A 14031-nucleotide genomic window follows, 5' to 3' on the forward strand; every position below is an offset into this window, starting at 1 on the left:
GGTAAAAATCTCCTGAAACGTTTGGAAGTGCTTGCTCCTTGTTACTCTCTAAGGATTAAGGATTTTCTGCTTATTCTCCAATTTTCTTGTCTCCAATTCTGCCGCACAAGAGATTTTTGGCATCTCAGTGGTTCAGGTCTCAACAGGAGCCTGAGAATTTCTCTGCAGAGTGAAGAAATGTTCTAGTTGTATTTGAGGTCAGAGAGAGAGAGAGAGAGAGAGAGAGAGAGAGAGAGAGAGAGAGAGAGAGAGAGAGAGAAAGACTCTGGCAGACACTGAGTGTGAGATGGGGTGGGGCTTTAAAAAAAAATCCTCTAGGGAGGAAAATAAAAAAAGTAAAAAACCCTTCTGAGATTTAAGTAGAAAGTCAAGATAATTCTGGAGTTGCCAGATTGTCATTTTTGAATCCTCCTGCTGCTGCCTTGGTCACAAGACTTCAGCAAATATAGAATACACTCTCTTATCACTAGTATTAGCAGTGAAAGATTATGGTTTGAAGACCCTGAATTACCATATGTTAGCAAAAGTGTTAAAAATAGCAGAGTACAAAGTCTCAAATTCTCATACATTGTAATTATAGTGCATTGCCATCACTGCTTCATTTAGCCATATAAGGAGAGTATGGTATTTTCCATTTCGAATAGGATTATACTCACCCCTGCCTACTGCCTATTTTCTCATTCACGGACTATTATATTCACCTCTACCTACTGCCTGTTTTCTCATTCACGGATGAAAATAGTAATCACTCAAAACCAGATTGCCATACATATAGTTATCCCTGAGCTAGCGTGTCCCTTGGAACATGTTAATTGTATTAACTATATTAATATTACAGTGCTGAGACCCTGGAAACAAATATTTTGAAATTTTAAAGAAGCATATGACCAAACATATAATTATTTTAGATGAGAATTCAGTATAATTGTAACAAAGTTATGAATATATTTAATGCAGTTAATTCAGATACAGAGAAGAATTTTCTCAGGACACTTGTGAAAGGGCATTCAAATACAGGCAGAAGCTTGGCCTTTGGGCATCTTCATAATAATAACTGTAAAATAAATATTGGAAATGGAGGTGCTACTGCTCTTAACTATTAAACAAAATTATGTCAAACCAAGAAATAGGATTAAAAATAGTTCCATTTTATTAAAGACTATCTTTAAAATGATTACAGAATGTCTAATCATGGGGTTGTACACTTGAAACTAATATAATATTGTACATCAACTTTTTATTTTGTTATTTAAAAATAAAAAAGACGAAATGGTTAATCTTTCATTTTAAAGTTCCATACAAAGACAAAATAGCGGGCTCAAGAAAATGCTTCACAGCCACCTTACTCTCCTTTTCTACTCCTTTCTCCCCTATCTCCCCCCCACACCCCGCAAAAGAACCCAACCTAGTATGACATACATCACAAATGGCCAGCTACTACCAATAAAATCTACTTAAGATTGATTTTATGTTCTTCAGTTCCCTTGGTCTAAAACAATGCTTTGATCAGTATTGAAAAATATGACAAAGAGGCAAGCAAGGCTGGGATTCACAACACCAAGTTCTATTGCTACCAAAGGAAATGGTGATAAAAGAGACATTTTCATACTTGGTTTAAGCAGTGCTGCAGTAAACCATTATAATCTGGGATTTGAGATGCTTCCAGTGGGTTAGAATTGTCTTTACAATAGCCATATCATCATGGCTGAAAGATGCAGTTGCTTCTAATTTCAATCTCACAGCTTTTCTGATGCTTGTACAAATGCTTTTTGTTAATACTTTCAGTGTAAACTACATGCTCTTGGTGGAAAAAATAATGCTGTACTATAGCAAAAAAAAAAAAAGCCAAAAAGTAAGCTGGACTCAGAATATTTTATAAAGACTGTAATTAATATTAACATATTTATTGAATTTAAAGATTTTTATCATACCATGAACACCCATTTCTCTTCTCAATACCCTTAAAGATATACATTTCACTTTCTGCATAAATTCACTCTGTCAAGGTCAAGACCCATCTTTAATAAATAAGACCCTTTAAACAAAAGGTAAACAATAGATTAAGATAACATTTACAAAGTTAATATGCACTCTCTTTCGGTGACTGCTTGTATAGTTTGTTTGTTTGGATCAGGGTTTTTCTGTTTTCTTTTTTTCTTATTTACAGCAAAGTCCGAGAAATAGATACCTCCTCCTTCCCCTCCCCCCACCACACACACAATAGATCTTCCTTTACATGCAATCACCCAATCTCAAGTAACAAATTCTTAGTAGCAGTTACCTTTGAGGGTCCAGTTTTTAAGGATCGATAAAATTTAAAAGTGTACAGTATTTATTTTCTTCTTTCAGGTTGATTATGTGACCGCTCTGGCAAAAGCACTTTGACAACTGTAAGAAGAAAGGGCATGCGCAAACGGGGAACTGTGGGGGCTGAAGTCCTTCACAAGGTACTCTGCCCGACTGAAGCACGTTCAGCCAGAAAAGGAGGAAACCTCGAAAATAGCTGATTCCAGGGGGAAGAGGTTGTCCCCGGTGCACGTTATATCTTCCTAACCAATCTACATCACGAGTTGTTGAAATGAGAAGGAGAAAAAATAAAATGGCTTGTCAACTTGATTTAGGAAGCCAGGTTAAAAGAGAAACTGGATTGTAGGGCTCAAAATAAATAAACCCAGCAGAGCTACCTTAAATGGTATTAGAATGGTAATGACTAGATAGCCAGCAATAGGAACCCTACCAGAGCCAAAGAGACCAGGGTGGGGAGGGATGAGAAAAGGAGGGGGACTAATGGGAGAAGATAAATACTTAAAATCTGACCATACATAAAAGAAACATTTTTAACATTACAGAATGAAAAGTGTCTCAGTGTGAAATGTGATATTAACCTTGGAGGTCAGGTGAAAGTAAGTTTCAGTCACAAATTTCCTGACATCTTATCTACCAAAATTTCTTTGTATTTGAGTTTTCAGTAAAGGCACAAATCATTCATTTTACCTGATAGTCTCTGAATCCACTCACCTCCTTATTTTACTTGGCAAAATGAAAATTTACCTTACATTACTCATACAATGCTCAATTAAATAAAATTCAACTCTTTTAAGCTAAAGTAATATTTGCTGAAATATTTAAAATATTAAAAAACATGTTTAGTGTTTCACTGCATAGGACAGTGACTTTTTTATTCGACAGACAGTAGAAACAGTGTCTATTTTTTTTATTTTTTATTAATGTTCAGTTTGCCGGGCCAGTGTGGCCCAGTAGTTGAATGTTGAGCCATGAACCAGGAGGTCACCATTCGGTTCTGGTCAGGGCACATGCTCAGGTTTCAGGCTGGATGCCCAGAAGGGGGAGTGCAGAAGGCAGCCCATCAATGATTGACTTTCATCATTGATGTTTCTATCTCTCTCTTCCCCTCCCTTCCTCTCTCTGAAATCAATAAATATATACATATATTTTTTAAAGTTTCAGTGTACATTTTTCCTAGTTTAACATCATGACTCCAAGGCTGGAATCTCACAACATATTAACATCAAACACTATTATCTATAGATTCTGAAAGCAATATTTCAACTACCAGTTTGCTCACGTAGACAGAAGATATTATTTCTTGTGGTATTTGGCTCAATGACATTCGCCCAAGGGGTTCAGAGTAAATGTCAGTTGATGACTATGCTGACTGAACTTGGAACTAAAAATGTTAAGCAGACCTGGCCGATTTTGTCAGTGGTTAGAGTGTTGGCCTGTGGACCAAAGGGTCCCGGGTTCAATTCCTGGTCAAGATCATGAACCTCAGTTGCAAGTTCCCAGCCCTGGTGGGGACATATGTGGGAGGCAACCAATCAGTGTGTCTCACATCTCTCTCTCTCTCTCTCTCTCTCTCTCTCTCTCTCTCTCTCTCTCTCTGTCTCTCTCTCTCTCTCTCTCTCACACACACACACACACACACACACACACACACACACACACACACACACTCCTCCCTCCCACTCTCTCTGGAAATCAATGGAAAAAATATCCTCTGCCGTAACCGGTTTGGGTCAGTGGATAGAGCGTTGGCTTGCGGTCTGAAAGGTCCCAGGTTCGATTCCGGTCAAGGGCATGTACCTTGGTTGCGAGCACATCCCCAGTGGGGAGTGTGCAGGAGGCAGCTGATCAATGTTTCTCTCTCATTGATGTTTCTGACTCTCTATCCTTTTCCCTTCCTCTCTGTAAAAAATCAATAAAATATATTTTTTAAAAATCCTCCAATGAGGATTAAAAAAAGCACATTTAATTTTTTAAAAAATGTTAAGCAAGAAAGAACTATATGCATATATGCATAACCATGGACACAGACAATAGTGTGGTGAAGGCCTGCGGGAGAGGGGGGTTTGGAGGGTAGAAGGGGTCAATGGGGGGAAAGGGGACATCTGTAATACTTTCAACAATAAAGATAAATTTTAAAAATAAAAAATAGAAATAAATAAAAATAAGATAGTCTTAATTTTCTATTTCCCTTATTCACCAATTAAAACGAAAGTATTACCTGAGACTATCAACTTATAGCAGTTAGTAGTCTTTGTTTCTAGTTATTTCTAAGGAAAAAAACTAACAATATATGAGGAAAAAAATCATTTTTAATCAATCTGCCAAAAGCTTTTTAAAAGGACTAAATGATCTTATTACTATAATAAACTTAATTTATATTCCCTGTTTTATTTCTCTTCCTCTAACATCCTAAAGAAACGTCACCTCTGCCAAGGTGCTATACTTCCATTTGCATTCCAGAGCCAGTAAGCATCACCTCAAGGTTAGTCTTATTCCTGAAGACTTCCTAACCTACCAAACTTCTATTACATCTTCAAGTATTGGAAGTTGTTTTTGGTTTTTTTAAATCCCTCATAAAATCCTTACAGAGCCTTGATTTTTAAAAATAATTTGAAATTAATTTCAATATTGTATCGGTAAAGTAGAAATTCTTTAGTTAGGTGTGCTTGAAAATGGTTTACTTAGGCATTTATTAATCCATTTGACCCTAAGTACAGATCTATTACAACTTCGCACCCTGGAGAAAAAGTAAACTTTGGTTCTTAAACCTTGATAAATGATAATAAAAATTAGTACTGTACATACTTAATTTTTAATATATATTTTTTATTTATTTCAGAGAGGAAGGGAGAGAGAGAAACATCAATTATGAGAGCGAATCATCAATTAGCTGCCTCCTGCACGCCCACATGGGGAATCCAGCCTGCAACCCATGTGCCCTGGACTTCCTGGTTCATAGGTCAACGCTCAACCAGTGAGCCAAGCTGGCCAGGCTTAATCTAATCATCTTGTATCAACTAATTTCTGTTCTTCCTTCCCTAAAATGAGCATTCAAATCTAAAAAAAAAAAAAAAAAAAAAAAAGACTCAAACATAAATACCAAGGTGTGAATAAATACTAAGCAAACAATAAATTATAGGAAGGCTCCCCAAAAAAGGAAAACAACTTTTGTACTAAAATCCTGCTTTTTATTTAACCAGAAAGGAGGCACTTTATGAAATTTTGTCTTCAGGTTACAGAGCTTAACCATATACCTCCTTTGAATAGTCATGGGAGAATATAAAAACAGAGATTGCAGAGCTGACTCACTGAAATACATCTTTCTAGGCTTCCTTCCTTCCTTTCCTTCTCTACTTACATCTTTAGCACAATGCGTGTAAGTCCTAGGTAGATGGTAGTTGTTCCATATGTTTACTGAATGAATGAATAAATGGATGGAAGAATGAATAAATGAATGGATGGATGAAATATAATTTCTGACTATCTAAAACAGCCAAGGTTTGAATAGATATTAAATTATTCTCCATGTAGAAGAGCAATTACTTTTTCATCAGCTGTAAGAATAAATATGAAGGGAGGTGGTATAAAGTAGAAAACCATCTTGGCCCATATGGTGTTCAACAATTTGAAGATCATTTGATTATATCATGAAATAACATTCACTAATTAAACAGGAAACTTCGTTCCATGTAAGAATTCACAATCTAATAAAGACACACACCCCACACCCCCTAGAAACTGCATCATTAAGTTCTCAATAGCCATAGCCACTACAAGCTAAGTCCACTGGAGGTTTTATCAGGCTTTATCTTGCTTGACCTTGCAGCAACATTGACATAACTGACCACACTTTCTGGATACACCTGCTTCTCTTCTTCCCTTAGCTTTCTTCATGCTGTCCTTTCTTGATTTTCTTATATTTGGGGTCTCTCTCTCTCTCTCTCTTCTTTGCTAATGGACTTTAAATAGTAAGTTCTTCAGGGCTCTACCCTAGGCCCTCTTCTCATATCTCTCTACTAGAGGCCTGGAGCACAAATTCGTGTACAGTTGGGATCCCTCGGCCTGGCCGCCGATCAGGGCCAATTAGGGCCGGCTGGCTTGGGGGAGGGACTGTGGGAGGTTGGCCAGCTGTGGGAGCTTGACTGTGGGAGTGCACTGACCACCAGGGGCAGCTCCTGCATTGAGCATCTGCCCCCTGGTGGTCAGGTGCACGTCATAGTGACCGGTCGATCAGTTGAGGGATCGACCAGTCGTAATGGTCGCTTAAGCATTTATATATATATATATATATATATATATATATATATATATATATATATATATGACTTTCCCAACTATAAGGGAAATACCAGGCCTATCTTGTTGATAGCTATATTCCTGACATCTATCACTGTGCCTAACACATAATAAATAGGTATTCAATAAATATTTGTTGAATTAAAATTATATTTATATGCAAAGGGCCAAGAATGCTAAAGCAATCTAGGTGGCAATAAATAAATAAACCTACAGGTGACTTATACTACCAAGTATCAATACTTATTACAAAGCTATAGTTATTAGACTGTGTAGCTATTGGCACAAGGACCAGAAAGTAGACAAATGGAACAAAATAAAAAATCCAGAAACATCAACATGGATGGTCACCAGATTTATTAAAACAGTAGCACTATAGTAGTGGAAGGATGATCTTTTCAATAACGGATATTGCAGTCAACCGAATATCTATATGGCAGATTGTAGGTCTAAATGTAAATGGTAAATAACAAAGCCTTTAAATGAACATAGGAGGATATTTTCGTGACATTAGAGTAGTCAAAAATTTCTTTAACAGGTCACAAAAGTAATAACCATAAAGGAAAAATTTAATAGGCTAAATCAAGAACAACTGTTTACCAAAAGCCAGATTAGAGTGAAGATTCACAGAATGGGAGAAATATATGCAATATATATATTTTCGACAAGACTTGTAATCAGAACATACAAAGGACCCTTGCAAATTAATAGCAGAAGATATCAAGACATCCCAAAGAAAAATGAGCAAGAGACTTCAACAAAAGATATCCAAAGAGCCAAAAAGCATATGAAAAGGTACCCTACCTAACCAATCATCAAGTAAATACAAAATAAAACCAGAATGGCTAAAATTGGAAAAGGCAGACAATGCCACATATTAGTAAGGATGTGGGAGCAACTCATTCTCAAACACTGCCAGTGGAAGCATAATTTAGTGTTGTTATACAACCACACTGCAAAACTATACAGTAGGATCTTCTAAAGCAAACATTCACATACCTCCTGACCCAGTAATTCCGCATCTAGACCTATGCCAAATAGAAATGCCAACATGTTCACCAAAAGACATGCTCAAAGCATCATTATTCATAATAGCCCAAACCTGGAAACAACCCAAATACCCAACTACAACAGAATATATAAGCAAATTTGTGATAGATTTATATAATGGGATATCAAGATAATGAGTAGACTTGAACTCTATACAAAGATATAAATGAAATGCATGACTACAATGAAGAGTGAAAGAAGCTGAACACAGAAGAGTACATACTATATGCTTCCATTTATATAAACTTCTAGTAAAACTCATTTATGGGGTTAGAAGTCAGCATAGTGGTTAACTTTGCCAGAAAATAATGATTGGCAGGGGACATCAAAGGGGACTGCAGGGACGCTGGTGGTACACTCTTACACACAGGTGTGTTTACTTTGAAAATTCAGAAAACCTAACACAATTTATACACTTTTCTGCATTTTTTTATATTTCCATTAAATTTATAAAACATATACATGTATTTGTAAAGGTTAACTATCTTCCATAGGGTAAAGAGGGGGAAAAAATAATACAATTTGGCCATACGGGAAGAGGAGCCATAAGTCTGGGTCATCTAAGCTAGAGAAATAAACTGAGGGTTCCCTATGCCAGGTCTGTGCTAGAGGCACTAAATGCAAAGATGAAGTCCCTTGACTTCAAAGACCTCAAAGCCTGAAAAAGGGGAAGGGGGGAGGGGGGCTAACTTTTGTCAGCTATGATAATTAAATAGCCCCTAGGTAACCTAGAAAGATTTTAGATTATTAAAGTCTAAAGTAATTTATGAGCAGAAAGTCTACATCCTCTGAGTGAGAAGGATCTGTTAAGCAATTCTCAATCAGATTAAGTGTGAGAACAGAACCAGAGAAAGGGAGAATGGGAGCAAAAAGGGAGCCCGGTGAGCCAGGTGTGGTTTGGTGGACAATCTGAGAGCATCTGGGTTTTTTGTTTTTTTTTTATGTTTCTTGCCACTCCATTAGTTTTAAGTTCATTCTTTCATTCTTTCATTCATTCAACAATTGTATGAAAATCCTCCTAGGCACAAAGTAGCGATTCCAAAATCTCACCTACTTTTTCATTGACCTCATCTCTAACTTCTAAGAGAAAACTGGGCTATTTGACAAAAATGTCCTCAATTTCTCAGCTGCCCACCAACCAACCCCCTCCTCCCCTTACAAACGTATCTCCATCCATACTTTCTTTCTTCCTATCTTAGAGGAAGCTGAGTTCCCATACAGGTCCATAATTAATCCCTCCATCTGTAGTCTAAAGCTCATTCCTTCTAGTTTCCTTGAGACCTAGTTCATTAATTATTCCCAACTTTGTCCTTTCCTGTTTGAAACAAAACTCTAAACCCTAACTCTACTTTCTCACTTCCAACTTACTGCATCTGGCTTTTGCCTCTACCATCCTGCTAAAACTGCTCTTGCTACTGACATTACTAAAGTTACCAATGACCAACTGATACTTTTCAGCTTAATTTATTTTATTTGCCATTCAAAACACTTGTAGTATGCACATTTCTAAGATGGTCCTCCAAGACTCCAGGATAGAAGGAAAACAGGAACTTTATTCCTTATAATTGCAATTCTGTCAACAAGAATGAGCTTAAAAATGGATTTGACACCCTAAACAGAGAACCCAGTCATGTTGTATCAGACTTGTTACCTACAGAACTATAAGTTAATAAATGAGTGTTGCTTTAAGCCATAAGCTTGTGGTAATTTGTTACGCTGCAGTAGAACACATAACACTACTCCAATTTTCTTTGAAGACATTGCTTTCCTGGTTCATCACTTCTAAAGTTTCTTCTCAGTCTCCTGGCCACTAAATACAGCTTCCCCCAGGGTTCTCCTAATTTTACACTCTCCCTAGGCAATGTTACGTTCATGAACCAGGAAATTAAGTTCATCACAATCTAGGTTTCCAGATCAAATCTTTTTCTAAGCTCCAAACCACTGTTTAACTAATAACTTCTCTATCTGAGGGTCCTACAGCACCTTTTCTCCCACAAATGTGCTTCTGCCTTTATTCCTGGTTTACTTCTCTTTATTCTGTTTAATGGCACCACCATCCATCTAGTCACTCAAGTTAGGAATCTCAACATGATTTTCTCCCTTCCCTTCTCCCGCACTGAGGGACAAGTGTCCAACGGGTCACTAAAATTTAGTAATTCTTCCTCCTAAATTTCTGCTTGACATTGCCTCCTCTTCATTCACAGCCAGTATAACATTTCACCTAAATTATGGCAGTAATATCCTGGTATCTCCCATCTGGTACCCCTCCAAATGTGGCCTCTCCATACTAAAGCCTGAGTAATCATTCGAACACAATTTTACCATGTTATGCCCATTCCTAAAACTCTTTTAATGACCTCTCCTTTGCCAAGAGGATAAAATACAAACATAATCTTCTACTCTTCTTCCCAATATACCGAACTATTACAGGTCCCTGGATGGCCCATGCTCGTCTACTTTAATGCCTCTGCACACATTCCTTCTGCCTGAAATACCTTCCTACCTCCTGATGACCTAGTCTACTCACCCATGAGAACCCAGTCCAAATGTCACCTCTTTGAAGCTTTCCCTGACCACGTGAGCAGAATTGCCCATTCCCTCCTTCATGTATCTTTGTAACACACACACATACCTCTATTGCAATATTCTTCATACTTTAGTGTAATTATCTGTTTATACATCTTTCCTAGAATAGCTTCGGGATTAGAACTACATTCATTTTTGTAACGCAGGCCTGATACACAGAGATAAAAGTTTGTTGATCAAATCAAAGAACAAAGTTATCTTTTACCTCAATTTATAGAGGCTGAGAGCACTTCTTTAACATCAGATGAAGATATTTTCTCTTTTTTTTAAAAGAGACATTCTCTTGCCATTAAAGGTATTACAAAAGAAACACACACTATGTTTAATGACACTATATTTCATTTTTAATGAAGATATTCCATACTAAATTTTGGTGTAATTCATTTACCCTTCCTCATGTTGTAGGACATTTAATTTGTTTCCAAGGTTTCACAGGTTTCACTATTTTCCAAATTGATTGTCTCCTTAAGCCATATTTCTAAAGAAAAAAATTACTTGGTTAAAAGGCACAACATTAAAGCTTTAGATACATATTAACAAATTGTTTAAGAAAGATTGCACATTATATACTCCCTTGAGAAATGAACCTCTAATATGAAAACAATGTATGAGTAATTTATACAATAAAGAATAACATATTTACTGCTTTGATAACCTAATGTAGAAAAATATCTCTATTCTTTTGCTACAACAAATAAGGTTAAGTCCCTTTCGGCATCCTATTATATTTAATACTTTGTCATTCTTCTTCATCACACCTTCTTGTGATAATGAAATAGTGAAGGTAAATTTAAATACTATAGCCTATGTTTATTTCACTATTTTAAATCATGACATGTAAATGTGTACATGGGTGTATTCCATTTGAGAAAAAAGATAAATAGCTTGTATCGACTGTAATTAATTTTAAGTTATTTTAATTCTTTATTGTTTAAAGTATTACATATGTGTCCTTTTTTCCCTCATTGACCTCTCCCTGGCCATTCCCACCCCCCTAATTTTATTTTTAAACCTAATGTTTACAAAGGTGGCCAAAATGTACAAACTTCCAGTTACAAAATAAATAAGTCATGAAGTTATAATGTACAGAATGGTGTCTATAGTTAATATTACTGCATTGTGCATTTAAAAGTTGTTATGAGGGTAGATCTTAAAAAAGTTCTCATCACACACAAAAAAACACCTGTAACTATATGTGGTGATTGATGTTAACTAGACTTATTGTGGTTACCATTTTGCAATATAATGTTTATATAAATTATATTTTGAATTTTTTAAAAAATTAATATTCATATACATTTCTTATATCTGTGTTCATCTTGAGTCTGAATAATGCTCAGATCATATATTTTTTTAAATATATTTTATTGATTTTTCACAGAGAAGAAGGGAGAGAGACAGAGAGCCAGAAACATTGATGAGAGAGAAACATCGATCAGCCGCCTCCTGCACATCTCCCACTGGGGATGTGCCCGCAACCCAGGTACATGCCCTTGACCGGAATCGAACCCGGGACCCTTCAGTCCGCAGGCCGACATTCCATCCACTGAGCCAAACCGGTTTCGGCTAGATCATATATTTTTACATAAAAAGTTCTATGCATCAAAAATTTGTGAACTTATAGAGAAACTAAATTCATACTCTTTTAAAAAGCACCCCATACTATTTTTAGTTTTGATCCAATAGCAAATTGAGTTCCTTCCCACAATGTCATCTGCTTTACAAACTGTTTTTGATACACCATACCTCCCTTTAGTCAACGATAGCTGGTCAGGGCATATGCCCAGGTTGTGGGCTCGATCCCCAGTAGGGGGCGTGAAGGAGGCAGCCGATCAATGATTCTCATCATTGATGTTTCTATCTCTCTCCCTCTCCCTTTCTCTCTGACAATAAAAATATATTTTTAAAAGTTGACCTCATTAAATTGGAATCAAGGAGCACCTCTCAAGAAGCTGGCCTTAGTGGTATCCCCAGCTTTCACAGTTTCAACTTCCATCCCCAAAGTTTTAGCTACAGTTTTGAGCATTTTCCCAACAGCTTTACCACTGTTTACTGGACATTTCCATGTGCAAGTGTCATCATGTCCTTCATCGTTACTATGAGTCAAAAGTCAAGTACTTACCCTAGTATTTAATATTTAGGGGTCTCCCCTCTTAATCCCAATCTATGTTCCCAGACAGCAGTATCTCCATTTTTCCAGGCAAGCTGGTCTACTAATGGTCCTGAACCTTGCTGGTATTGCCAATCCCAAATGAAATGCCCTCCTCATCCACTCTATTATCCTAACCTCGCCTTTCTTCAGACCCTAGTTCAAACACCAGTTCCCTAACAGTAGCATCTATTTGTATCAGACATTTATTGCTTTGCCTTTTCTGAAACAATTATGTTAACTCCCCAACTACAACTCCAAGCTCCTTGGGGGAAGGCATTACAACTTATGCTTTTGTTTTTCCTCAACTTCTAGTCGAATAGCTTGCAGGGAGCTTAGTAATAAGAGCTCACTTTTATGAAGCATTTGCTGTGTGCTACATACGATGCTAAGTGCTTTTCAAATATTCATTTGATCCATGTAACAAACTTATGAAGTAAATACTATTATTGTCCCTAAAGCCACATGAAAAAATGAAAATTTAGAAAGGTGATTTGCCTACCCAAGGTAGTGTCAGAACTAGGGCCTGTTTGTCTGACTCTGAAGCTATCCTTTGGTTAGTGACTCATAAAAGGAGTCGCTGTTTGATTCACACAGCCCAGGAGACAGCTTGGGCTTCAAAGGTGTGAAAAGAGGGCCTTGTGGTTCAGCAACTTGTCTTTCTCCCATTGACACAAAGCTTTTATACAGTGACCTCTGCCTGAAAACCAGAGGTAAGCTCTAACCAAAGGGTTCCAAATTCCACCAATGGGCAAGACCCAGTCCCACTCCAGGACATTTTAAAAACAGCATGACTGTCATAAAAAATGATGAATCATCAAAAGAACTGATTTTAGTCTTCAGGATTCTAGAAAGCAAGGCTGGCCCAGGCCTGCAAGTGATGGGAAAAAAACTTTCTTTGCCACAATCTCTGCTTTAATGGCCATATTAATAGGTGCCGTATATGTTGAGTCACAGGGATCATCAGAACAAATGGAAGGGCAATCAATGGTCAGTGTGTCTACGCAGGAAGCCTTTGGATCCTACTATTTGAAACCAAGTAGTGTTTGTGTAATATCAGTGCCTCACATTCACAGAGAGGGTTAGACATTGCTAAACTCCTTCACCTTTATTATCTCACTTGATGTTAATAGCCCTGGGCAGTGGGTAGACAACATAGACAGGGCCCTGGTGTTCACTTTTGTAGATTGTACAAGACTCCCAAGGGCTGGCCAAGGAGACTAATGGAGACTGAAACGTAGTGCATGCTCTGCTCACCAAGCTCATGAACCTTAGAGCTGCATCTGCCTGGAAAAAGAAGCACCTTCTCCTAGTGTCTATAAAGGGATTGTATAAACAGATTACAGCACTGAGGATGATGGTTGGGATCCCCACTTTAAAGATTTGGATACCGATTTTATACCACAATAAACCTGGAAAAATAAAAAAGAAATAAAGATGTAGAAACCCAGGCTTGGAGATGTTGCAAGATATAATTAATAAGTGGTAGATCCCAGATTAGAATTCAAGTCTTTCAACTCACTAGTTAGTATGCTTTTTCAACTATCCTGCAGGACTCCATAGGTTCAGTTTAATGTGGGCTATATCATGTGGCAGACTGGTATTCTTAGCACTTGCTCCAACCAGCTGAACAAGTAGCTCTG

The 14031-nt window shown here is 37.2% G+C and overlaps 1 protein-coding gene across 5 annotated transcripts in view; it reads right to left on the bottom strand.

The window, feature by feature from the left end:
* CPEB3 (cytoplasmic polyadenylation element binding protein 3) overlaps positions 1-14031 on the bottom strand; it is a 182324-nt gene that overhangs the window by 145570 nt on the left and 22723 nt on the right. The window contains exon 1 of one of the 5 annotated variants that reach the window (XM_081104324.1): positions 2282-2411. The exons of 2 other annotated variants lie outside the window; for them this stretch is intronic. The gene's annotated coding sequence lies outside the window, so the exon portion shown is untranslated. Of the gene's footprint in view, positions 1-2281; positions 2463-14031 lie in introns of those variants that run through there. 2 more of the 5 variants (XM_081104327.1, XM_081104329.1) reach the window with 2 other exon arrangements.

The sequence above is a fragment of the Myotis nattereri genome, assembly GCF_964212035.1.
Source record: "Myotis nattereri genome assembly, chromosome: 13".
Lineage (NCBI taxonomy): Eukaryota > Metazoa > Chordata > Mammalia > Chiroptera > Vespertilionidae > Myotis > Myotis nattereri.